Below are 26,293 nucleotides of genomic sequence, written 5' to 3'. Positions count from 1 at the left end.
TTACATATGCTGATTTACCACCTGTGTATCTTCATGGACATATCCATCACCCACAAAGTCGCTGCTACTTAGAGCTGTTGCCTTTTTTATTTCACCAAATGTTAATGTCTTCTCCTCAGTGGTACCTCCTGGTGCATTCAAGCAGCATTGCTTGCTTCCCCCTTTGTGCCCATGTTCTCTGCATGTTCTTTTGTCATAGCATCTTTGACTGCCTGTTACATTTTTATGGGTTTAATCTTTGCTGTTCTCTGCAATGCTGAACACTTCTGTCTTTCATCCATTTTATATTACCTGCTCCTAGTTGAATACCTGGCACATGGTATTCTTATATGCTGAAAGACAGGTTAACTGATTTAATGCATATTGATGGGATATTTTCAGTAAACGTTTGCTTTTCTCCCAAAGTACAATGTAAATAATGGACACCCTTAGCAGCCTTTTGTTTACTACAAACTCAGTAAAATGATTTGCAATTGAATGGAGATATGCTGTTTCAGGGACCATTGTCATTCATGGATGTGTTTGTGGACTTTACCTGGGAGGAGTGGCAGCTGCTGGACCCAGCTCAGAAGCACCTGTACAGGAGTGTGATGTTGGAGAACTATAGCAACCTGGTGTCCCTGGGTATGTACCACCTCCCTGAAAGGAGTGTGTGTCATCTCCAGGCTTCCCCTTCTTGGGTGCTGAAAGCTGGGGCACTTTCGTAAAATGCTTGGTGATTTGCGGCTTATATTTAGAGGCCAGATTTTCTTATTCTCCCCTTGGCATCAGAAGCTGCTGGTTGAATGGTGTTTACTTTGCCAAAGTGCAAAAGGGCAGCTTCATCACGCCGCCTCTAAACAGAGTCTTCCCCATTCTGCTGAATCCCTGGGTCCTAGGCAGTTTTGGGCCAGGTTGTCTGTGATTTTCCGTTCACGGGGTATCAACTCACCAAACTAAATATCATTTTCCAGTTGGAACAAGAAGAGCTGTGGATGATGCAAATCCCAACTCAGGGCCATCTGGGTGAGTCGTCAGGACATTTAGATCTTTTCCTCCTTACTCAGAATTGGTGTGAGTTCTGATGGGATGTTCCCTTTGTGTTTGTACTTTTGGGTCATTTGTAACCATTGTCTCTTAGTTAATCTCCTCTGTGGCATTCTCAGCTTCCTTCTTACTTTCCCGTGGTGATAGATGCATTTCATTACGCATTTAAGCAAGCTTTTCCTCTTTACCTCTTTTCATGTGACTTTCACACCCCTTCTACTTTTTTTCTATTTTTCTAAAATTACTTACATTCATATTCAACACAGTTCCAATTTCCTTCTCCTTGAAACCTACGTGTTAGGAGATTCTACCCTTTCTGCTTCTCCTTCCTAATGGCTTTGTCATCACTGTTCTTTCTGAGTGTATTCCTGCATCATTTGATAATATCATTTCTCCCGCCTGAAGCCTTTCCCCCACGCCTTACCCAAGTGAACCCCATGGAACCCACTCTCACACTGCACGACACAGTGCTTATTCTCCTCATGCTTTACTGCCCTCGCATGCTCTTTCCTCTGAGTCCAAAGGGGTCTTTCTTATATTCCCCACTTTCCTCGTATATTGTAAGTTTTAAAAGACTTCCACTCTGAAGATTTACGCTTTTTCTTTCTGTATTGGTGACTGACAGCCCCATCCCTCTTTCATCTGCCCTTTGGTACTGGGTTTGATTGTTCCACCGGGCATCTTCCCTGCATGGGCCACTCCCTTGTCTCATTTTTCAGAAACTGGAATTGGAATGTCTCTTCTGCTGCCCCATAGCTGTATGATAACTTCTTCTCACCTTCCTGGTTGTTAGTTCTGCTGTGCTCCTCGTTCTTCCTGGCACTGGGGCGTGAGCCTAAATATCCTTTTTATGCAGTTCTCATCACTAGTCTTGCTATAATCTGTTACTATTTTGGTCCTTCAAAAATAAGTCTTTTAAGGCCTCCATCTTCTCAATTCCCACCTCCTTCTCATTGGGAATGAGATCATTCCCAATATTATCTTGTTTTTTCTTTTCTTTTTTTTTTTTTTTTTTTTTTTTTGGCTACACCACACGGCTTATGGAATCTTAGTTCCTGACCAGATATTGAACCCGGGCCCTTGGCAGTAAAAGCATGGAGTCCTAACTACTGAACCGCCAGGGAATTCCATTATTTCATTTCTTGCTTATTCTACTTATTAGCCAAATTTATACCTTTTACTCTTTTTATACTGTGAGTTCATCCTGATGTTACTGTCAGATATATTTCCCTAAGCAACTACATATTCTGTCATAAGTGTGGCAGGATGAATCAACAGTTAATCTTTGTATTATTAGGATTGTTTCAGCTACAATTTTTGATTAGTCCAAAATCAAACTATTTAGGCAGAAGTGATTTATTACCACACATCACAAAATGTCCTGATGTGGGACTGCTTGACTTACTAAATCCCCAAACGTCTATCTCTGCCTCGCCATTCTAACTAGGTCAGTATTTCTCAGATTTCCTCCCCTCATGGTCACCAGATGCCTCTTACAGTTCCAGCCAACACCTGCAGATATACCAGTGGGCAGTGGAATAAGAAAGACTGTTTCTTTCCACATGGCCCTTTTAATCAGGCATTAAAATCTATTTCAGGAAGCCCCAGCAGACTTAACATGTTGAGCAGGCTAGATTTTTATCACATATCCCTGTGTAAAGAAGACTCTGGTGAGGGAAACGGGGCCATCACTGTCGGCTCAGCTATATCATGCTTCACTCTCGGCAGGGGTATGGAAGTGGGTCCCATTTTCCTAACTGCAGCACATGGCCTTACAAATGGAAGTAGGAAATAAGATCAGGTTTCTGCCAGCCAGGAAAAGGGCAGCAGAACGGCTGGGTAGGCAGCACTGTCCACCTCCATCTACCTCTCTGGTTAGGCATCATCCAGTCGCACCCTTCTTTCCATCCATTCATCTTCAAAAATATTCTGTCACCCCTCTTGTCATTCTTCTAGTATATTAATGGAAGTCTAGGATCCTTGTTTCTAATCAGACGTGGTGGTTCTTCATGGTCTGGTGATCTATAATTAAAGATAAGTTATCCACGTACAACCAGCCAGACAGGTAGAGTGGCAGAGAGAAGTACAGGGTGGGTACAACAGGAACCTCGTTCTGGGAGAGCAGCAGGAGTGGCACAACAGAGAAGCATTGGAACCCGGGCTGGGCAGGCTGTGCCGGGGCTTCCTGCTGTGGCCGTGGCCTGGTGAGCCCGGGTTCTGCTGGCTTAGCATGATTTCCTCTTCCATTGTCTTCTGTGGCTAAACTCAAGATGGGCCACAGCCAGTAATCATGTTTAATACAGTCTTGAATCATATTTAAATAATCTTTAATCTTGTGAATTCCTCTCTTCTACTCACTGGCTCTGGTATTCTGTCCTTATTTCTTGAATTCTTTGTGCTCTTCCTTGAGATACCAGCAATGATTAATTTCCCGCAATTATTGTTGTAAAGAAAATGCTTAACAGCAAATTCATTAGATTTCCTGGGAAATCAAATGAAGGAAGCCAGAGATGTGGGAACCAAGGGAAAATCAGCAGGAGTGTGGTGCCAGCAACAGAAGGATTGGAAGGGTGAAGTACAGAAACTGACAGATTCAGTATCCATGAACTTTCAGAGTCTACAGGGACAACACTGACAGCCAAACATGAGCAAATATGATTTGAGGGCAAAGGTTAATTACTCACTGGCCTGTTTTCTTCTTGATGGAAACACTTCTGACTTTAAGACCATGTATTGGGTTGGCCAAAGGTTCATTCAGTTTTTTCCATAAGATGGCTCTAGTAGCACTTAGTTGTCTTTAACTTCATTCAAAACAGTTTTGTTAGATTGTATTGTGACAGCTGTCGTATCAGCATGCATTAAAAAAAACATCAAAATTGGTGAATTTTTGTGTAACCATTTTAATATTGAAGATGGAAGAAAGCAACACTTTTGGCCTATTATACTGTATTATTTCAAGAAAGGCAAAACTGCAACTGAAATGCAGAAAGGGATTTGTGCAGTATATGGAGAAGGGGCTGTGACTGATCTAACATGTCAAAAGTGGTTTGTGAAGTTTCATGCTGAAAATTTCTCTCTGGATGATGCTCCACTGCCAGGTAGACCAGTTGAAGTTGATAGCAATCAAATTGAGACATTAATTGAGAAAATTAATGTTATATCACAAGGGAGATAGCCGAAATACTCAAAATATCCAAATCAAACATTGAAAACCATTTGCACCAGCTTGATTATGTTAATTGCTTTGATGTTTGTGTTCCATATAAGTTAAGGGAAAAAAACCTTCTTGACTATATTTCCAAATGCGATTCTCTACTTAAACGTAATGAAAACGTTCCAGTTTTAAAACGAATTGTGACGGGCGAATGAAAAGTGGATACTGTACAATAATGTGGAAAGGAAGAGATCGTGGAGCAAGCGAAATGAACCACCACTAACCACACCAAAGGCTGGTCTTCATCCAAACAAGATAATGTTGTGTATATGGTGGGATTGGAAGGGAGGCCTCTATCATGAGCTTCTTCTTCTTCAAACCAAATGATTACTTCCAACAAGTACTCCTCCCAATTAGACCAACTGAAAGCAGCACTCGACAAAAAGCATCCAGAATTAGTCAACAGAAAACACATAATCTTCCATGAGGATAATGCAAGACCATATGTTTTTTTTGATGACCAGGCAAAAACTGTTACATCTTGGCTGGGAAGTTCTGATTCATCTGCCATATTCACCAGACACTGCACCTTTGGATATCCATTTATTTCGGTCTTTACAAGATTCTCTTAATGGAAAAAAATTCAATTACCTGGAAGACTGTAAAAGGCACCTGGAACAGTTCTTTGCTCAAAAAGATAAAAAGTTTTGGGAAGATGGAATTATGAAGTTGCCTGAAAAATGGCAGAAGGTAGTGGAACAAAATGGTGAATATGTTGTTCAGTAAAGTTCTTGGTGAAAATGAAAAATGTATCTTGTATATTTACTTTAAAACCAAAGGAACTTTTTGGCCAATCCAGTAATAGCCAGTAATACTCCCTCCAAAGCCATTGTAATGGTCAGACATGCTCATGTTCATTTCTCACTGCATGGGTGTGGGTACTGTCCCAGTTGGGAATTGATGTTTGGGAAAATATAATTTGGAGGTTGTGTACAAAATGAATAAGACGGTTCAGATTTAGGATATAGGGAAACCTGAAATGAGGTATTAAGATCCTGTGATGTTGCTATCTTCAAACCTGACCTTCTTCTATGTTCTCTTAATACCCTTTTCTGTCCATTGCCTTGGTCAGCATATTACTTTGGGACACCTAGGCCAAGTCTACCCATTCTCTCTTCTATTCAACCTCCAAATATTTGTGATTATGACTGAGGACTTAGTCCTCTGTCTAGTTCCCTATTCACTTTGTATTTTTGGATTTTGGAGATTTTTTATGTTTAAACAGCATTCTGTCCACCCTGCCCCTTCTGTTTTTCATCTCTCCCCACCCCGAGAAAAACAATTTCATCTCTTTTAGCTCTTTCTTATGGTATTTACCTCCATGTTTTCTAAATAAACGACTTATTCTCTTACACCTTGATTTTCTCCTCTAATTATTTAGTATGAAGGGTAAAGATTTCCTCTTCTCCAATATACACACACTCTCTTCCCATACCTCCATCATCCTAATCAAGCTATTTCATACTTAGATCAGTCTTCAGTTTTTATATCTTTACGACCATGTAATTTCTTTTCCTGGGCAAATCGTGCGAGTATACAATGGTTAGTTTTGTTCATAACTCGTTTTTTCTCGAGTTGTTTTATTGTCCTACAAAGTTTTCTATGTTATCATTAATGTATTTATAATTAATTTAACCCCAGACTCGTCTTCACATGTCTAAATATTCTTTTGGTACATTCAGCTAAATTAGTGACTCTGTCAATTTCATCTTCCTAGTGACATCACTCCCACGTTATTTGACTTGCCCCAGTGTAACCTGATTTTTCTCAAGAACTGGTTGTACAGTTTTTAACCTGGAATCTCCTTTTAGATTTTCTTTTCTATTTTTATTGTGTCACCTTTTTTCTTGGTTTCTTTTGTTGGAACACCTCTCACGGTAGCTTCCTTTGAAAGGGTGCATTTGATATAGATTTTGCGACCTGTGCCTCTAATTTACTCCTGAATCCTCTGCTTTTTCTCTTCTAGTGATGCTACTGAGAAGTCAGATCCATTCTAAATTTTGATCCATTATGTGAAACTTTTTTCGTTTCTCTGGAAGCTTTATTAGCTGGTGCTGTCAGTGTACTGAAACATCTCAGTGATATTTCTTGTGAATTTATTTTCATCTCTTTGAGTATTCAGTGGAACTTTATTCCCAGGAGGACTGTAAACAAATCTGCAATGGTTCTGCTCTTTTTCCTGAGCTTAGACAGTGTTTGGCACATAATAGGTATTTAACAATTATTTGTCGAATGAAGCCTATGCTCAGAGATCCCTTCCCACTTCTTTAGATTTTGCTCATTTTTCCTTGTTCTTTCTAAAGAAAACATTATGCAAAATTTTGAAACTCAAGACTACCTTTATTTATTGCCAGTTCCCTTTGCCTATTTTCATGTTTTGTTTTCCTTTGTTTTCCCCAGAGCCCAGGAGTCTGGGTATATTTACATTTGAGATTTTATTTACATTCAGAATTGATTTCAGAAACTAAGAAAAACATCAGGACATGACATTTATAAGGCAATTTTATGCTGTACTAGGATCATGTTACTATTTATATCGTGAGTATTTTCATTTCTAGATGAAGTCTGGGAAATTGATGGTTGTATGGAATGGCATCAGGAAAATCAAGGCAAGCTGAGAAGTATGTCAAAATGCTATCAGTGTACTGCATTTGGAAAACTATGTCTTCTTCGTACAGATTATGTTTCTTCAAGACAAAAACTTTAGGGCTTCCCTGGTGGTGCAGTGGTTAAGAGTCTGCCTGCCAATGCAGGGGACATGGGTTCGAGCCCTGGCCTGGGAAGATCCCACATGCCGTGGAGCAACTAAGCCTGTGCACCACAACTACTGAGCCTGAGCTCTAGACCCTGCAAGCCACAACTACTGAGCACATGTGCCACAACTTCTGAAGCCTGCGTGCCTAGAGCCCAAGCTCTGCAACAAGAGAAGCCACAACAATGAGAAGCCCATGCACCACAACTAGAGAAAGTCCATGCACAGCAGCGAAGATCAAACACAACCAAAAAAAGAAATTTTTTAAAGACAAAAACTTCATAAATGTGTCACAAATGGAAAGAGTTTGAAATATAATATAGATTTTAGTAATAATAATGTTGGAAAGAATCCTAATGGGTTTCATGCACATAGGGAATCATCCTTCCATTCTAAACATGAGCAAGCTCTTACTGGAATAAAATAGTGTGAAAGTAATGAATCTGGAAAAACTGCCAACAGAAAGTCACAGCTCATATGCCAACAAATACGTATGGGAGGAAAACCCTTTGAATGCAGTTACTGTGGGAAGGCCTTCAGCAGCAAGTCATACCCTGTGGTGCATCAGCAAACTCATTCAGAAGAAAAACGCTACAAAGGTAGTAGATGTGGAAAAGACTTCAGCAGCAAGTCCTACCTCATTGTTCATCAAAGAGCTCACACAGGAGAGAAACTACATGAATGCAGTGTTTGTCAGAAAACTTTCAGTTTCAATTCACAACTTGTTACACATTAGAGAATTCACATGCGGGAGAATACCTGTGAATGCTGTTAATGTGGGAAAGTCTTCAGTAGGAAAGACCAGCTTGTTTCACACCAGAGAACTCATTCAGGACAGAAACCCTATGGGTGTCATGAACGTGGGAAAGCTTTTGGTTTGAAATCACCACAACTCATTATACATCAAAGAATTCATACAGGAGAGAAACCTATGAATGCAGTGATTGTCAAAAAGCCTCTAATACAAACTCAAACCTCATGGTACATCAGAGAACCTATATGGGAGAGAAACCTTATGGTTATAGTGAATGTGGGAAAGCCTTTACTTTCAAGTCACAGCTCATTGTACATCAGGGAGCACACACTGGGGTAAAACCCTATGGCTGTAATCAGTGTGTAAAAGCGTTCAATTTGAAGTCACAGCTCATTGTACATCAGATAAGTCACATAGGAGGGAAACCCTATGGATGCAATGAATGTGGGAAAGCTTTTAGGATAAAGTCCTACCTCATTATACATCAGAGGACTCACACAGGAGAGAAACTCCATGAATGCAGTGAATGTCGGAGAGCCTTCAGTTTTAATTCACAACTTGTTATACATCAGAGAGTTCACACAGGGGAGAATCCGTATGAATGCAGTGAATGTGGAAAAGCCTTCAGTCGGAAATACCAGCTCATTTCACCGCAGAGAACTCACGTAGGGGAGAAGCCCTATGAATACAGTGACTGTGGGAAAACTTTTGGTTTGAAGTCACAGTTCGTGATACATCAGAAAACTCATACAGGAGAGAAACACTTTGAATGTAGTGAATGTTGGAAAGCGTTTAATACAAAGTCAAGCCTTATTGTACATCAGAGAACCCACATAGGAGAGAAACTCTGGGGTTGTAGTTAATGTGGGAAGGCCTTCAGTCAGAAATATCATCTCATCTCACACCAGAGAACTCATGCAGGGGAGAAGCCCTATGAATGCAATGACTGTGGGAAAACTTTTGGTTGGAAGTCACAGCTCCTGATACATCAGAGGACTCATACAGGAGAGAAACCCTTTGAATGTATTGAATGTCGGAAAGTGTTTAATACAAAGTCAAATCTTATTGTACATCAGAGAACCCACACAGGAGAGAATCCCTATGAATGCAGTGAATGTGAGAAAGCCTTTAACAGAAAAGATCAGCTCATCTCATATCAGCGAACTCATGTTGGGGAAAAGCCTTATAGGTGCAGTGAGCGTAGGAAAGTCTTTAGTAGCAAGTCATACCTCATTATACACATGAGAACTCATTCAGGAGACAAACCATACGAATGTCACAAATGCGCGAAAGCCTTCATTTGGAAGTCACTTCTCATTGTACATGAGTGAACTCATGCAGGGGAAAACCCTTATAAATGCAGTCGATGTCAGAAATCCTTCAGTGAAAAATTACGGCTCATTAGACATCAGAATGAACACAAGAGAGAAGCCCTCTCAATGCAATGAGTATGAAAAATCCTTCATTAGGAAATCTCAGCTCATTGTACATCAGAGAACTGATTAGGGGAGAAACCTTATGGGTGCAGTGAATGTGGAAAAACCTCTCAGAAATCAATTATCAGTGCCCATCAGAGAACTCATACAGGAGAAAAACGCTGTAAGTGCAGCGAATGTGGGAAAGCCTTTTGTTGCAAGTCACAGCTCATTATGCATCAGAGAACTCATACAGATGAGAAACATATTGGTGAAGTAAATGTAAGAAACTTTCTCTCAAAAGTCAATTCAGGGCTTTCCTGGTGGCACAGTGGTTAAGAATCCGTCTGCCAATGCAGGGGATACGGGTTCGAGCCCTGGTCCAGGAAGATCACACATGCTGTGGAGCAACTAAGCCCGTGCACCATAACTACTGAGCCTGTGCTCTAGAGCCCGTAAGCCACAACTATTGAGCTCATGTGCCACGACTACTGAAGTCCACGTGCCTAGAGCCCATCCTTTGCAACATGAGAAGCCACCACAATGAGAAGTCCACGCACCACAATGAAGAGCAGCCCCCACTTGATGCAACTAGAGAAAGCCCGCGCATAGCAATGACGACCCAATGCAGCCAAAAATAAATAAATAAATAATTTTTTTAAAAAAAGTCAATTCACAGGAATTCCCAGAAAATTCGTACAGGAGAGAAACTCTATAAATGGAAAAATCTCATGGTACACCGTGTATGTATAGCACGTGGAGGGGCATCCAAAGAACACTGTTTTTTATGTACACCAAAAAATATCAGTAAATGTACACAGGAACCCTATCAATTCAGTGAACCCTATGAAAGTTCTCAGCAAGAAGTCATACCATTTCTTTAAGTTTGTGCAGGTGAGGAACAATATGAATGAAATGAATGTCAGGAAGTCATTTTCTAATATGCTAACATCCACAAAGAGGAATCCCATAATGCAAATGAATATAGAATACAATCCTTTGAAATTCATAATTTAATAAGAATTAGGATTTTAATGAGAGAAAATATAAAACGAATGAATTGCACGTATTGGAAGCTCATACCTTGGAGAAACCAAGCTAGAAAAAAAAATACAAGAAAAGAAGATTTTATGAATGTTTCAAATGGGATAAGCCTCAGCAGAAAAGTTTACTTCACTATTATTTTGGTTCACTTAGAAAAAATAGTTTCCTTTACATATTACTTAAAAGTTGTAAAGATGGGGCTTCCCTGGTGGCGCAGTGGTTGAGAGTCTGCCTGCTGATGCAGGGGACACGGGTTCGTGCCCCGGTCTGGGAAGATCCCACATGCCGCGGAGCGGCTGGGCCCGTGAGCCATGGCCGCTGAGCCTGCGCGTCCGGAGCCTGTGCTCCGCAATGGGAGAGGCCACAACAGTGAGAGGCCCGCGTACCACCAAAAAAAAAAAAAAAAAAAAAAAAAAAGTTGTAAAGATGTTCCAAACTTTTAGGAAAAGATGGAGAAAATGTTTAAATGTCAATGATATGCATGTTCATAATAGAACATAAAGATTTTTTAAAGTGTGTAAGTAAATGTAATAACCAGGAAAACAATAAGGATTACATCATAAGACCTAGGATGTTTAGGTGTTATCTTTCTCTGTACTGTAAAATATGCTTTGTGTAGTCTGCTGCCATTATTAATTAGTTCCTTCTACATAGATTACCCAGAATAGCTTTAGTTATTGCCACTTTTTAATCAAATTATCAAATTACAGAATTCTCATCATTTTAATTATAGCAGTGTAATGGCAATTCTAGCCAATGTGTGAGAAGAAAAAGTTGTAAGGACTTGGGGGTTGGGGCTGAAACAAAAATCCTTTTGTTTGGAGATGTGATTGTCTATTTAGAAAAACCAAAATAAGCTACAGGCTGTAAGGCAAGGAGATGTTTTGCACAGCTCTGAGAGCTGGCAGCTTGGCTGTGAGCACAAGCAAATCTTTACAACGTCTCCACACTCAGATTCCAGGCCCTGCCGAGGGAAACATTCTGATTTGCCCTCAAAATATCTGAAGGCAGTTTTGCACTAAATCAACCAAAAGCTTCAACAAAGCTCAGACAGCTGAAATACAGATCAAATTGATTCAGCCCCACCCTATCTCCCAGCCTAAGAGCTGACATTAGAAAATATGTGCCCTTTCATGGAAGAAAATATATATTCAGAGCAAAGAAAATTATCAGGAATGTATAGGTACCTTATATAATGAAAAGCATCATTTTACCAAAAAGACAATTCTAAATGTACATGCACTTAACAAGAAAGCTTCAAAATCATGCAAAAACAGAGGTGAAATGAGAAATATACTCTACCATTTTAGTTGGACACTTCAACAGTTATTTCTCAGTAATATAAGTTGGAGACCAAAAATCAGCAAGGCTATAGAAGCACTGAATAATGCCATCAACAAGCTGGACCTGGTAGACATGTCTAGAACATCCAACAGCAGAATAGACATTCTTTTCAATTACATGTGAAGCATTCACCATTACAGATCATGTCCTAAGTCATTAATCCTAAAACTTTTTAAATAATTGAAACCATGCAAAATTTCTCCCATCTATAGTACAGTTTAACAAGAAACCAATTGCAGCAAGAACAGAGAAGTCTCCAAACACTTGGAAATTAAGCAACACAATTCTAAATAACTCATGGGTCCAAGAAATTTCAAGCATAATATGGAAAATATTTTGAATTATTATTATATATGATGTGTACAAATTAAAATACAACATATATCAAAATTTTTGAGATGCAGAAAAAGCAGTGTGTAGAGGGAAATTAATAGCACGAAATGCTTATGTTAGAAAAGAATAAGGGTCTCACGTCAATAATATAAAGTCCTACCTTAAGGAACTAGGAAAAGAAGAGTAAAGCCCAATGTAAATAGGAATGAAATAGTAAGGATAAGACCAGAAACCAGTGAAACAAAAACAGTGGAAGGGGTAAGCATCACAAAACACAGATTTGACAATTTTGATGGACTAAATTCTTGAAAGACACAAACTACCAAAGCTTACTCAAGAAAGGGTAACCTATTACAGTTCTTAAAGAAATTAAATTCAGTTAAAAATCTCCAAACAAAGAAAAATCCAGGCTCAGATAATTTCACTGATGATTTCTAGCAAATATTTAAGAAAGAAGTAATACCGATTCTATACAAACTCTTCCAGAAAATAGATGACAAATTCTTAACTCATGAAGTCAGTATTACCCTGATTTTTTTTTAAAAAAGGATTACAAATTGTTTAAAAAACTACAAATGTTCCTCATGAACATAGATGTAAAAGTCCTCAAAACTAGTTAATTTAATCCAGCAATATATAAAAGGGTAATACATGAAGGCAAATTGGAGTTTATCTTGGGAATACAAAGCTGAGGCTGATTTGATATTCAAAATCCAATCACTAATTCATACCTGACCAACTAAAAAATAAAAATCATATGGTCACATCAACAGGCATAGTAAAAGCATTTGTTCAAATTCCATAACATTCATGATTAAAAACCTCAGCAAACTAGGAATAGGAAGTATCTTCCTGAAACTAATAAAGCACATCTGAAAAATGTCTACAGTTAATGTCGTAACGGTCAAAGAGTGAATAGATTCCCCTAAGATTGAGAACAAGTGAAATATATCCACTCTCACCACTCTCTTTCAACACTGTACTGGAAGATTTAGCTGACTACATAAGGCAAGACAAAGAAATTAAAAAGATAGAGATTGGTGGGAATTCCGTGGCAGTCCAGTGGTTAGGACTCCGTGCTGTCACTGCTGAGGGCGAGGGTTCAGTCCCTGGTTGGGGAGCTAAGATCCCGCAAGCCACGTGGCATGGCCAAAATAAAAAAGGATACAGATTGGAAAGGAAGAATGACAACTTTATTCAGAGACAGCATGATTGCCTTCACTGAAACTCCTTTTAAAACTTTACCCTCAAAAAAGGCACCTTGGGGAGGGCGGGTGGAGGAAAAATTGGGAGATTGGGATTGACATATATACCATACTATGTATAAAATAGGTAACTAATAAGGACCTACTGTATAGCACAGGGAACTCTACTCAATACTGTGTAATGACCTATATGGCAAAAGACTCTAAAAAGAGTGGATATATGTGTAACTGATTCACTTTGCTGTACAGCAGAAACTAACACAATACTGTAAATCAACTGTGCTCCAATAAAAAGAATTTTTAAAGCCACTTAACAAGTCAATTTAGCAAGATAGCAAAATACAATTTTTAACTAATAGTGTTACTTTTTTAAAAAATATTTATTTATTTGGCTGCACTAGGTCTTAGTTGCAGCATACAGGATCTAGTTCCCTGACCAGGGATCAAACCTGGGCCCCCTGCATTGGGAGCGTGGAGTCTTAACCACTGGACCACCAGGGAAGTCCCAACTATTATCTCTTTAATTCAACACTGAATATTGGTGGTCCTAACCAGTGAGTTTTTTTTTAAGTAAGTTTTTTTTTAAGTGTGAAGATTAGAAAGAATGAAAGAAAACTTGTCATTCCTACACAATATGTTTATGTACCTAGAAACCCCAAAAAAATCTACAGAATCTGTTAGAATTATGTGAATTTAGCAGAGTTGCTAGATACTGATAAAATGTCAATATACAAAAGTCAATGGTATTTCCATATATTACAAAAAAATTAGATAATGGAATTAAAGTATCATTGACAATAGCATCATAAATATCAGAAATAAGACTAAAGAAAAGTCTCTATACAGAAAACTACAAAATACTGCTTGATATTAAATAAATGAGATCTATTTTATATTTGAGAATTGGGAGACTCAATATTGTTCTCAAATGTTTCCCAAGTTGATGTATAAATTCAGTGTCATCTCAGAGTCCTAGTATGCACTTTTGTCAAAATTAACCAGCTGATTCTGAAATTCATGTAAAAGTGCAAAGGGTGAAGTATACCAAAGACAAAGAGGAGGAAAACTGAAGGATACACACTGAATATCAACTTATCCCATGATTAAAATAGTATGGTTTTGTGTAAAGTTGGACAAACAGACCAATGAAACAACAGATCAGAGAGCCCAGAAGCAGACCCACACATGTACCATCATCTGATTTAAGACAAAAAGTGCCACTGCAATGCAATGGTGAAGATTCTTCAATAAATCAGATAAATTGGATGTCCTATGGGGTGTGTGGGGGGTTGACACACCCATACCTCGTACCATAAGTTAAAATTATTTCCAGATTAATTGTACACCTAAATGTAAAGGGGGAAAAAATAGACCTTCTAGGGTTACATGGGGGAAATTTTGTAGCATTTGAGAAGGCAGATCAAGTGCCAAAACAGGCAAAGCTAACATTTGGTGACAAGTCCAGGGTGGTCACCGTGGGGGGATAGTGACTGGAAACCAGCATGACAGAGCCTTGAAGCATGCTGGAAATGGTGAGGACATAGTATCTGCATGTATGGGAAAATCAGAGGTAAACCCTAAAGATCTGTGCACTTTATGTAACTTACAAGGATAGAAAATCAAAATCATCAAGAACTTTCACAATGTGCTTTCATTTTCTTGGACTTGTATGTTTGTTCAAGTTTTCACATGTAATATTATATTAATTTAAAATGCTTTAGGTTAAATATCTATTTAGGTTTTTTTCAATGACAAAAATAGATAAATAGATTGAGGTTTCTTCCTGCTCTGCACAGAGTAGGCAATCAACAGGTCCTGAGAGGATGGATCCCTCAAACGGAGGGACACTCACTCATCTGTGATGTCAGCGTCCAGCCTGGGCCTGGAGTGTAACAAGCATGCTTACTGAGTAACGAGAATGTAGTGCGCAGCGAGACCTCCCTCCTCTCCCACCCTCCGAGTCAGTGTGCTGCTGGGTGACGTGAAAACCAACACTTGGGGGCCAGATGGGAGCGGGCTAACCTCAAACCCACCCTCTACCAGTTCTGTGACTAGACCAGTGACTTAACCTCTCTGACGGGCATCTTGTCATATGGGAATGACAGCAAAATACCCACCTGAGTGCCGCATGCTCAGTAAATAGACCCTGGGCTCTGAGTCCCTGTCCCCCTCCCTGCACCTGACCTACCACCAGAGGGAACGAAGGTTTGTAGCAGGTGAAGTGAGTCTTGTTTGGGCACAGCACCACTGCCCAGCCACCTTTGAGCCTGAAGCAGAAGGAAAAATCGATAATACTCATCTCATCTTTAAAAAATTTTTTTGAACATTTTCTCTAGCAAAAAAAAACACAAAAAAGCATTCCTAGTGCCTCTGGGTCAGTATGTTGGGAGGGTTTTCCTGTGCCCTGCCCCACCTGCATCCGCCATCTTCCAAGAAAGGAAGGACAGCTGAGCCACTCTTTCCAGCTCTTGTTTACGTTCCCTCTGTCCTTCTCATCACTCTACCCAAGACGTCACACATCCCCTCTCTTTTTCTGTCAGGCATCGGTTTCCCAAGGGTGTTCCCCAGACGGCCTGCTCCCCGTAGTTCTGTGAACCCACGAACGGCCCAAAGGACTGGTCTCCCATGGCTACAAGCACCCCAATATACAGACAGATTGGGCTTCGAGAAGGCTTCCTGGGGCAGTGCAGGTGGGCAAGCAGCTCCCTCGGGGGGACCTCTGGGAACGAAGGTAATTCCCTGGAGGGAAGAGGGGTTCAGGGTGAAGTAGAGGTTCTTAGCAGGCTGTATCTAGATGGGCTTGCAGCCTTCCGTGGATCAGGGATTTTTAAAAATGTGTTCAGCTACTCATTATGGGGGAAAGTACATGAGTGGCCAGGACATTTCTGAAAAGGAGAAGTCCTAAGGGGGAAGTTCCCTTAGGACTAAGGGGGAAGTTCCCAGATTTTGAACGTGTTAAAAGTGAACAACGCCGGTAAGAAACAAAATGGTAAAGAAGATAGCGCGTGCAGAGTACTGACTCATTTAATGATCTCAAACCAAAGAGGAAAGAGGGCCTGTTATTATTACAAATCATAAACTTTACCAAGAGGAGAGAAGGTACAGGATCAGTACCTTGTCCAAAGTCACACAGCTATTAAGCAATTAAACTGGGAGTCCGCCCCAGGTAGCCTGGGTCCAGAGAGAATAGAAAATCCGGAAATAGCAGGTAAGTATGCCTTAGGGTGCTTTATGTGGTAATGATTGCATTTCAGACTAGAGAGCATGGAAGAGAGAGGCAGCCTCTATTTACAGTGGGTGTTGGATAATTACCTTTTGGCCTACCTTTTGTTGGAAGATCAGACCTCTATTAAAAATGAAGCTTATGGGGCTTACCTGGTGGCGCAGTGGTTGAGAGTCTGCCTGCCGATTCAGGGGACACGGGTTCCTGCCCAGGTCTGGGAAGATCCCACATGCCGCGGAGCTTCTGGGCCCGTGGGCCATGGCTGCTGGGCCTGCGTGTTCGGAGCCTGTGCTCCACAACGGGAGGGGCCGTGGCGGTGAGAGGCCCGCATACTGCAAAAAAAAAAAAAAAAAAATGAAGCTTATGAAGAGTTTCCCGATTTAGAATACTTGAAATTATTATGTGCTTACGTTAAGAACGTATGCTTTTGAGTCTGACAGTTCAAGGAGGCCACTTATTGGTTGGAAGTGTTTTAAATGCACTTGGACCTATTTCCTTTTTAGTAACAAGGGAACATAACTCGCTCAGAGGTGGCTTGGGAGGCTCAAATAAGACAATGTGTGTAAACAGTGACTTCTCACCTGGCAGCCAAAAAAAGTAACTGATTTTATAACAATGAACTAGAATCATAAAATTTGTTGAATTACATTTATATTTAATAACGTAGGTACTTGGACATTTTGGTTTCCATTGAGGTTTTAATTTCATTGATGCTTCATGGGTGGAGCGCAACTAGGAATATTCTCACTGAGCACCAGCCGGTCCTGGAGAAAGGGCCTGTGATCACCTTCCCACAACAGGAGGGTTTCCTGCAGCAAATCTCCAATTTCCTCTCTGTTCACCCATATCCGCCTTAGTATACTTGGACGGTGGGGATTGCTTCCCCCAACCCTGTTGTCAATGTTTTTTCTCCCACTTCTTGAAAAGAACCTTAAAACGAGAAAAACAGAAGATTGTCTTTTTATAAAAATTAGGAAACATGGATAAGCAAAAGAAGAAAATTTTAAAGCCAAATAAAAGTAATACAACAATAATTTTGTCACCCGGTGGCAACCAGGGTTTAACGATGTGGCATACATCATTTTGTGTCTGTACTTTTCAAACGGGCTCGTCTCACTCACATTGCTTTGTAACAGCCGTTTTTATTGTACAATGTATCACTAGTCCGGTCAGGAAGCATTCTTTCTCCCGGCAACTACTAATTACCCTCCAGGAGCCCATCCTGTTTCTGAAGTGTGATGTGTTTAGCAATATTCCACCGGACTCTTGGGTCGTTTCCAGATTTTCAAGTGAACAAACGCTGAAATGTTTCTCTTTCTGCCTAAGTCTTTTGCATACGTTCAGGCATGAGCTTTGACGTCAGAGAATTTTTGCCCTGACCACCCTTTCAAAAGCAACTCGAAACCCTCCTGGTCTCCTCTCTAGAGCGCCTTCCGGCTCGCTGTGTGCAACATCTCCGCAAACTAAACTGCACAGGGGAGAGGCCAGACCGTGTCCGAGCCAGGACGGCGGCACTTCAGAGGCTTCCCCCGCGTGGCTGACCAGGGTCACCGAGAACTCGGGTCCCCAGGCCTCCACCGTCGCGAAGGCCTCTCCGCCGCGCGCAGCTGCGCCCCAGGGTCAGGCGGGGGTGGGATCACCGGGGGCCTCCGGCTGGGGCTGCGGGGGCACGGGAGGGGCGGGGGTGTCTGCCCCCCGGGCTACGACCCCAGCCGGGCTTTGTCTCCGCAGAGCTCCAGGGCGGTGGCGTGGGGTTAATCCAGGGTCACAGCTTCCTCCTGCTGCAGGGGCGGGGGTCGTGGCGCCCTCTCCTCCACCCCAGCCCAGGACCCCCAGGACCCCGGCTCTGCTCCTTCTGGGGCCTGAGGACGCGCAGAACCAGGCTGCATGGCGCCTCTGACGCCCCGCCCTCGCCCCCCAACCTGTCGGCTCCCGTGCAGCCCCCCGAATGCCACGGACCCCCGAGAACCTCTCGGCTCCCCAAGAACCACCGGAATGCCCCGAACCCAGGTGGGCGGAACCGCAGGCCCCGGGACTTAGGGGGCGCAGGGCACGGGCGGGGGTCATCGGGCGGGGCCCTTGCAGGGATTGGCGGAGGCCTGGATACTCTGTATCAACCGCGCCTTCCCGCCGCCTCCCCGGACGTGCGGGCGGAGCACGTGCGCGCCGAGCGCGGAAGCGGCCCCGGGCGCCTGGCTGGGGTGTGTTGGTGGCGTGCGGATGAAGGTGAGTGAACGAGGGGGTCGTCCGGGCGACGGTGACTGAGTCCGGCGTCCGGGGCCGGCCGCCGGGGAGGCTTCTCGGGCCCCGCGGGGAGAAGGGCGCCGGGAGAGGTCCGGCGGCGCAGGGCCACGGCCAGACGGAGGTGTCCGGGCAGGACGCAGGGCATAGCCGCCTGCCCCCCGCCCCCTCTGTCCCCGCCGGGCCGGGTCCCCTCAGTGTTCGGGGTGCCCCCCGAACCCACTTCCTTCCCGAACTCCAGGACCCTCTCCATGAGCTCGGCCCTTGGCCTCCTTCCCGCCCTTCCTGGAGCAGCGTGGGGCGGGGCTGTCGGCGCTGGGGGACACCCGGGTCGCTCGAAGGGTGCGGGGTCGCGGGCCTCCTGCCAGTGGCGACGGGAAGAAACGTGGGGCCCCGAGGCAGGAGCCCGTGACGAGGCGCTGAGGCTCGGAAGCGGCGGCGAGAGCGCGTCTCCTGGCGGGCGCCCTGGAAGCCCTGCCGGGAGGAAAGAGCTAGAAGCGGGCCAGACCCTCCGCCGGGAGCGCGGCAGTTCTCTGCAGGTTGTCTCAACCCTTGCGGACGGCGGTTTGGCAGCATCGACTGAAAACGCGCCCTAACCCTCGCCTCCAGGATCCTGTTCCACAGAGGTGAGGTAGTTGTGGACACAGGTCTGCACGTGCTGTTTGAAAAAGCGATCGCCAGCCGCCTCAGCGGCCGCGGCTGGCAAGCTGCCGGCGCCCGTTATGGCCGCGCCTCGCACGGGTGCTTTGCAGGACCCGGCGCAGACCGGGAGTCATGCCTGCGGTGCTGGGCCGACTGAGTATCGCCATAAAAAAAAACTCCCTCTGCTGTTAAAACTTGGTGTCAGTTTGCATAGTTAGACGGTAATTTTTTAGAACACTGCAAAGCCTTCGGTCCAGCTTGCCGTGGCTCACCTGTTTGTGTCGGGGTGGGAGGGCGGCAGAGCGGGCTTTCGGGGTGCAACGGGCCGCACGGAAGTCAGTCTGGCCAGGCCCCCGCCCTCGGGCCTTTGCAGGTTACCTCAGCACTCAGCCTGTGCCCTCACCGGGCAGAGCGGGAAGCTTGGTGCCTGTCCTGCCCGCCGCCTGCTGCACACGGAGGGGTGTCGCTCCCGGACTTTGCTTTGCACGTGTGAGATCCCCCAGCCAGTAAACCACTGAGGTCTCCGCGGTGGTCGCTGACTCCAGGCTCGCTCTTTGGTCTTGAGGCTGGGCAGGCCCAGGGCTTGCAGGCCTGCGGATTGCAGCCCAGCGGTTTGTTTACAAAGCGTTTGCTTTTCTATCTCCGTGTGAATTGCCTTCCTCCCTTTCGAGGTCGCGAATCACCCTCTCCCACGGGCTCTCTGGTCTTTAGCCGAGGATGGTGTTTAGGGTGAGGGCCTGGGCCTGGGCCACCGCTGGAGGAAATCAGGAGGGATGTGTTTGCGCATCATGTGTTGCGTCAGGTGTGGTTCCAGCGTGTAGGCCCGGCTGCAGACTGCGCAGGTGTACACCCTGCTTCACGGTGTGCGTGGACGGGGGCGTCTCCAGCAAGGCTGTGTCCGAGCGCGCCCGGTGACAGCTGTGGCCCTGGCAGGGTTTACCTTTGTCGCGCCGCGGCCCGTGGGACTGCAGGTTCGAGCTGTGTGGAGGTGTTCTCACATCCTGGCAGTGCACACCTGGGTGTGCACACCTGCGGGCGTGCGGCTGGAGTGAGAGGGCTGCGGGAAGGACTTCTCACGGAAGTGACACCCCTGGGCTTGGTCCCTGAGTGGATACACGCGTGCTGAACCAGGTAGCAGCTCCTGGCGAGGGGCTGCAACAGCATGGGCACTTGTGGGGCTTGGTCTCGGTGTGTGACTTGGAGGGCACCCGCATCTCTGCCTTCGAGTAGAACGTCGGGGAGCACATCCGGCTGTCTCTGACGGTCGTCGTCATCGTCCGGGGAGAGGACAGAGGGAGCCCTGGTTCCAGCATCCGCTTCTTTTCTCAGCCCCAGGGGTTCTTAGTAGCCACGGTGCCACCTCAATAGCCACCACCACCTCCTTCTTCTGTGAGGGTCAATGCTGTCTTCTCAGAGAGGTCAGGGACCACCTGCAGGGCTTGTGAGCGGGGCAAGAGCTGAGACACTCACGGGAGCTGAAGCTCGGGAGGTCTGAGCTGACGAGGCTTTTGTCGCAGGGATCCTGAGAGGGACGTGATGACCAAACCGGGAGCCCTTGATTGACCCCCTTCTCTCCTCCACCTCTGAGAACAGAAGACTCCAGCAGTCCGCAGTCCTGTCCACGGCACGGGTACCACCGTGATATTCTGGGTAACGGACGCCTGGCTCTGTGGGGTCAGCTGCTCTGACTTGGACTCTGTCCACGCTGATGCCCGAGGGCAGGCGCGCCGAGGCCGCACAGCCAGCGAGGTGGGGCAGGGAGTGGAGCCAGCCCCTCAGCCCTTCTCCGGGGACAGCTGACCTCGCCCTTGTTGATGCACATCTGTTCTCGCCCTGCCCTGAGGCCCAGGCCCCCCAGGCTTCGCAGCGCCGCAGCCCCCCAACCCTCCCCGCAGTGTTCCTTTGACCCAACCCCCTAAAGACGGCGGAGCGTCACGAGGACCTCTGCCTCATTGTCACCAGCAGCACCGTCCAGCTGGAGCACCTGGCCAGCTCGTGGAGACCTGTGCTGCGTCCGCCAGGTAGAGGGGAAAGCCATTCTGGTCCCCTCTTTCTGCAGCTCCTCTCGGTGGGAAAAGTCCTCTTCTTCCTTGACAGGCCACGGCTCCATCTCCTTGGGCCTCAGGCACGGCCTTCCCCCACAGGATACCATCCTTATTCTCAGCCTCTCTCAGAAGGAACGTCAGCCCTCCTGAATGGCTGTGGAGTACTGAGCTGGTAGGGAAATCCGGCAGCCTCCCCGCCCAAGCATGGCTTTTAACATTGGGGTTGGTGCTCAGGGGAAGGGTTTGCTGTGACCTCATAGAGACTTTTCCAGCGTGGGCACTTTCTCTCTCCTCACCCTCGTAATCCTCCAAGCTCGGGCTGATGGAGGACTAGAGGCTGGCACTCCCAGACGTCAGAGAGGAGGGAGCCCTAAATGCAAGCAGCCTCCTGTTGTGTTCTTGCTGTGCCCGTCCCTGGGAGCCGCTTCCTTCCCCTCGTGATCTCCAGTCACTTCCTACCTAATGCTGGAAGGACATGGAGGCAGTCAGACTGCCTTTATTCTTAAAGGGGCAAGGGCTGAGATGTGGTCCCCAAGGGCTGGAGATCCCCAAATTGGTCAAGGGTGGCTTAGAAGTGTGGGTGATGGTTCTCCTTGGAGCTCCTCCCCTTCTCTGCCAGCCGAGGCCCTGTGCTAAGTGTCCCCGTCCCCAGCCTGAGGAGCTGCGGGTTTTTTGTGAAACCCCACAACCGGGGGGGCTGCAGAGAAGGGAGGGTTTGGGGCAAATGCAAGGACTGGACTTACCTCCTTAGGTGCCACAGTCAGTTGCTGGACAAGGATTTATTTATAAATATATATATATATATATATATATATAAAAATATATACGTACCCACTCGTCACGGCCATCTTTGTTGTAACCATTTCTGTGTTTATAAATACATTATTTCTGGGGGAAAAAAAAAGGTGATGGTTTCCAGCATTTTGGAGAGTTACTCAGTTTTCTTGGGTCTCTCCCAAGCATACGTTTTATTAAACTTTTGTGTGACTTTCTCCTGTTAATCTGTCTCATGTCAGTTTAAATCTTAGACCAGCCAGAAGAACCTAGAAGCGTAGAGGGAAATTCCTCCCTCCACAACATCAGCGAAGCTTTCAGATTCTCCTCCTTAGTTCTCCAAGGTCTTACCTGCAAAAGTTCTTCTCCCACTACCAGAACCCTGGGTCTCCCTCTGTCTTCCCCTGCAGTCCCCCTTCATCTCTGTTCTCACAAGCAGCTCTCTGTGAAACCAAGTCCCCCTAAAACCGAGCTCCCCTGCCATGCTGATGATAAGCCTCTCTGTCCAAAACTTTACTCCCTTTCTTGTCCCCTCTGACCTAATCCTTTGCTCACTGAGCACTCACCCCCCAGAGTCAGATGAGGTCTCATCATCAACATACAAAGTCGTGGTTGTTTTTCTCCAGGGCAAGATGAGCTCACGGACGGCCAAGCCATGGATCTCCAGAGTGGCAAACCAGAGACATCCTGAGCCCCGAAACTACGACTAAGAACTGTCACAAGGGGACTTCCTTGGTAGTCCAGTGGTTAAGACTCCACACTCCCAGTGCAGGGGGCTCAGGTTCGGTCCTTGGTTAGGGAACTAGAGCCCGCAGGCCGCAACTAAGGATCCCGCAGGCTGCAACGAAGATCCCGTGTGCTGCAACTAAGATCCAGAGCAGCTAAATAAAAAATATTTTTTAAAAAATGTGTCACAAGATGATAATTAACCCCCTTTCTTCCCCTTTAAAAACGGTCAAGTTGGAGTGGATCCGAGGCTTGTCGCCCACTCTCTTGCTTGGTGCCATAAGCCCTTACTTTGCTGCAAACTCCCGCTGCAGGGGTTGGGCTTTCTGTGCCACAGACGTACGAGCCCACTGCTGGGCCACATCAACTCCACTCAACAAAACAAAGCCCTCTGTGGCTGGCCTTCCTCATGCCCTTGCTTCAAAGACAGCTGCTCTGGGATTATCAGCATTTGGGGGGTCGTGTGCACCAAGAGAAGGTTCTCGCCCTTCTGTCCCCAAACAATTGATCAAAGATTTCACCGGGCAGATCCTTTGCGGGCAGAGTGAGCGAAGTGGGGTAAAGGTGCTAAGGGTCAGGAAGAGATTCTGCTTAAAAGAAAGCAAAGCACGACATCTGCCAAAGGGACCTGCCCAATCTGTCCTCTTGGTCTCTGGCCTATCAGACGTGCTCCATGCCCTCGGATTATGACATGAGAAAAGCGTGCCATCTCCTAGTCAAAAGCCACTGACCCAGAAGCGTTGGACCCAACTTCGTGTGCCTGGCGCACAAATGAGGCCAAACAAATGGAAACACCCGCGTTTGGAGCAGAGAGAGTTCTATTAACCTTAAGCAGCTTTTGTCAGGAAAGAGCTCTCTGCAGGAGGCCCCATTTGTCCTACCACTTCAGCAAAGCTATATTCTAACTAACCCAAGCACATCTTCCAAATGTTTTGATCACATAATACTTTGCCTAACCTGTTGGTTCTTTCCTTAGATTAAAGAAATATAAATAAATAAGTAATCAACAGATGATTGGACCTTTTCCCCAGCTTGGCCTTCAGTAACCTCACGAGCAAACTGAGCAGGATAGCATCTAAAGAAAGGTCACAAGGAGTCCACACGCCTGCACACAGTGGGGTGTGGGATGACTCGGACCCCCTACCTCAGTGATTAACTGAGATCACTTCACCTTTTTTGTGGCTGAGCAAACTCTTTGGAGTTGGTTTTGGATATGAGTTTGCCTTCTCCCTAGACTGCCGGCTTTCTTATTAAAGCAACTTTTCTGTTCCGACCAGCACTTGCCTCTGGAATATTGACAAGCGGCCAGACCTGGGCTGTGCACCAGTCCAGAAGATGGGGGATGCAGGTTTGTCTCAGGTCCATCTTGCTGGCTAGCCAGGTGCAAGGTCTTTAAAGGCAAAAAGGGTAAATGAGAGGGGGTCTTGGTGATTTCAGCTTCCTGATGAGACCTCAGTTGCAGGCTTCCCGGCGCCATCCTATGACTCGATGTGTCATTGGTGATTGTGATTGAGCTTCATGTCCCTGAAAAGCAAACTAGAAAATCATGGTCTCGTCGTTCTTTAACCTGTTTCTAGGAGAGAACAAAGGCCACGGTTGAGGCATTTTATTATTTACTTAGAGCCTATGTGATGGGTTAGCAATTTTAATTCCTGGTTGGCCCCTGGTGTTTCCTCTGACACCATCTGGGCCTGCTTTAACTTCGTTTCTGCATTCCCTATCTTCCCTAATTAGTAACTACATGTGTCCGCTCTTCAGAACTCAGGAAAGGCCTAGGAGAGTAAAGCCTTTCTCTGCAAACAAGAAATGGGGGACATGGAGGGTCTTTTGAACCCAGAAGGGCTCTGCAGGGTCCTGACCAGTTCCCGCCCCCCACCCCTTTTCTTTGATACTCCTCAATCCTGAGGGGAACAGGGGCAGGACAAGAAAAGGGATACACTTTTGTAAAGAAAGGTTAATCATAAATTCAGCAGGGGAACTTGGTATCAGAAGCTTGATTTAAATACATCACCTTCCTACCATGAGTCCAGTACCGAGCTAGGGACAGGAGGGTACAGCAGAATATTCTCTCCTCCTGAAAACTCAACTTTCTGGAGACTCCCAGCCATGGGATTCCAAGAGAACAGATACTACAGGAAGGAAGCAGACCAGCAACATGTGACTTGAAGATCAGAGCTACAGAAACTCAGAGAGGGGAGTGGTCAGGATTGGCTGGAGCTGTCAGGAAAGGCTCCAAAACGCAGCGGGAACCTGACAAACTACCTCAGCCAGGTGACCAAGGTTAACAGTAACAGTGATACGTGTCTCGAGAGCCTACTGCCTTGATATAAAGTGATGGGAAAGCCCCTGACCTCTGTGATCTGCTTCCACAAAACCCATAACACCTCTCTAACCATGAGAAAAACACTAAGTAAATCCCAGTGCGGGACAGCCTACAGAGTACCTGCCCAGCCCTCCTCCACCCTGTCATGGTCATCGAAACAAGGAGGGTCTCAGAACCTGTCCAAGCCCAGAAGAGCCTAAACAGACAAGATGATCACATGTCATGTGGTGCCTGGATGGGATTCTGGAACAGAAAAAGGTAGAAGGAAGGGAACTTGAATAGAATAAAATATGGATTGCAGTTAATAATAATGTTTCAGTAGTGCTCGTTAATTGTGACAATTCTGTAGAAAACTAGAAAGAGAGGGAAAATTAAAGTTAAATAAAAGAAATGTTGCTTCAGATTGGAAACCTAAAAGAAATTGGTGATTTCCTAGTAAAAATACACAGTAACAAAATGGACCCCAAAATAAGAACAATGTAAACAGACCAATTAGCATAGAAAAGCTAGGAATGGTGCTTAGAAATCTCCCACTAGAAAAGACCCCGGACCATTTGGCTTCACAGTTAATAGCTGAGTGTTAAGTGACCTTTAACAAATTCTGATTTTAATAACAAAGTCTGATATGCTTACGTATTTCATTTAGTGTAGGATGTCACTGTTTACAGAACAGACATACTTTATGTAATATTACAAATATGCTGCCTATTAAACTGACTTTCTCAACAAAAGGAAAAAGTTGTCAATGAGCTTACTTCCATTAAAGCCAGAAAGGAAAAATGTTCATATATTCTCGTTTTGGTGTAAAGACTGTATTTAAACTTAATGTTGTGAGTTTTAACACACCTCCTTTTCAACGTGTCGATTAACGTGTTCAACGGCATCAACACTGTAACAAGAAAGGGCCATCAGAACACTCACGAGGGCAAGAACACAGGGGCGCTGGCCCTCGGGTGGCTGGTGGAGCCGGCCGGTCCCTGGAGCACGCACCGCCCTTCGGAAGTACCACTATGACCCTCTTCTGTACGAAAAATGCTGTGTGCCCTGAGTGACAGTGCCTTAATGCGGGGATGCTTTCGTAAAATACCGTTGAACCTTGAACAACTCGGGTTTGAACCACTCGGATCTACTCACGTGTGGATTTTTTTAAATAGAAAATGCTGCAGACCGGATCCACCAACGCGAAACCAGGGTGATGGAGGGCGACCGTCAGTCATACTCCATTCTGACGG

The 26,293-nt window shown here is 45.2% G+C and overlaps 2 pseudogenes; one reads left to right on the top strand and one right to left on the bottom strand.

Annotated features, from left to right (window-relative positions):
• The first annotated feature begins 485 nt into the window (after nucleotides 1-485).
• Nucleotides 486-19,350, top strand: LOC132598327 (zinc finger protein 268-like; annotated as a pseudogene).
• A 567-nt stretch (nucleotides 19,351-19,917) lies between these two features.
• LOC132598326 (zinc finger protein 384 pseudogene) lies at nucleotides 19,918-21,303 on the bottom strand (annotated as a pseudogene).
• Nucleotides 21,304-26,293: the final 4,990 nt, after the last annotated feature.

Source organism: Globicephala melas, chromosome 13 (assembly GCF_963455315.2).
Source record: "Globicephala melas chromosome 13, mGloMel1.2, whole genome shotgun sequence".
Classification (NCBI taxonomy): domain Eukaryota; kingdom Metazoa; phylum Chordata; class Mammalia; order Artiodactyla; family Delphinidae; genus Globicephala; species Globicephala melas.
This window is presented reverse-complemented; position numbering and strand designations above follow the sequence as displayed.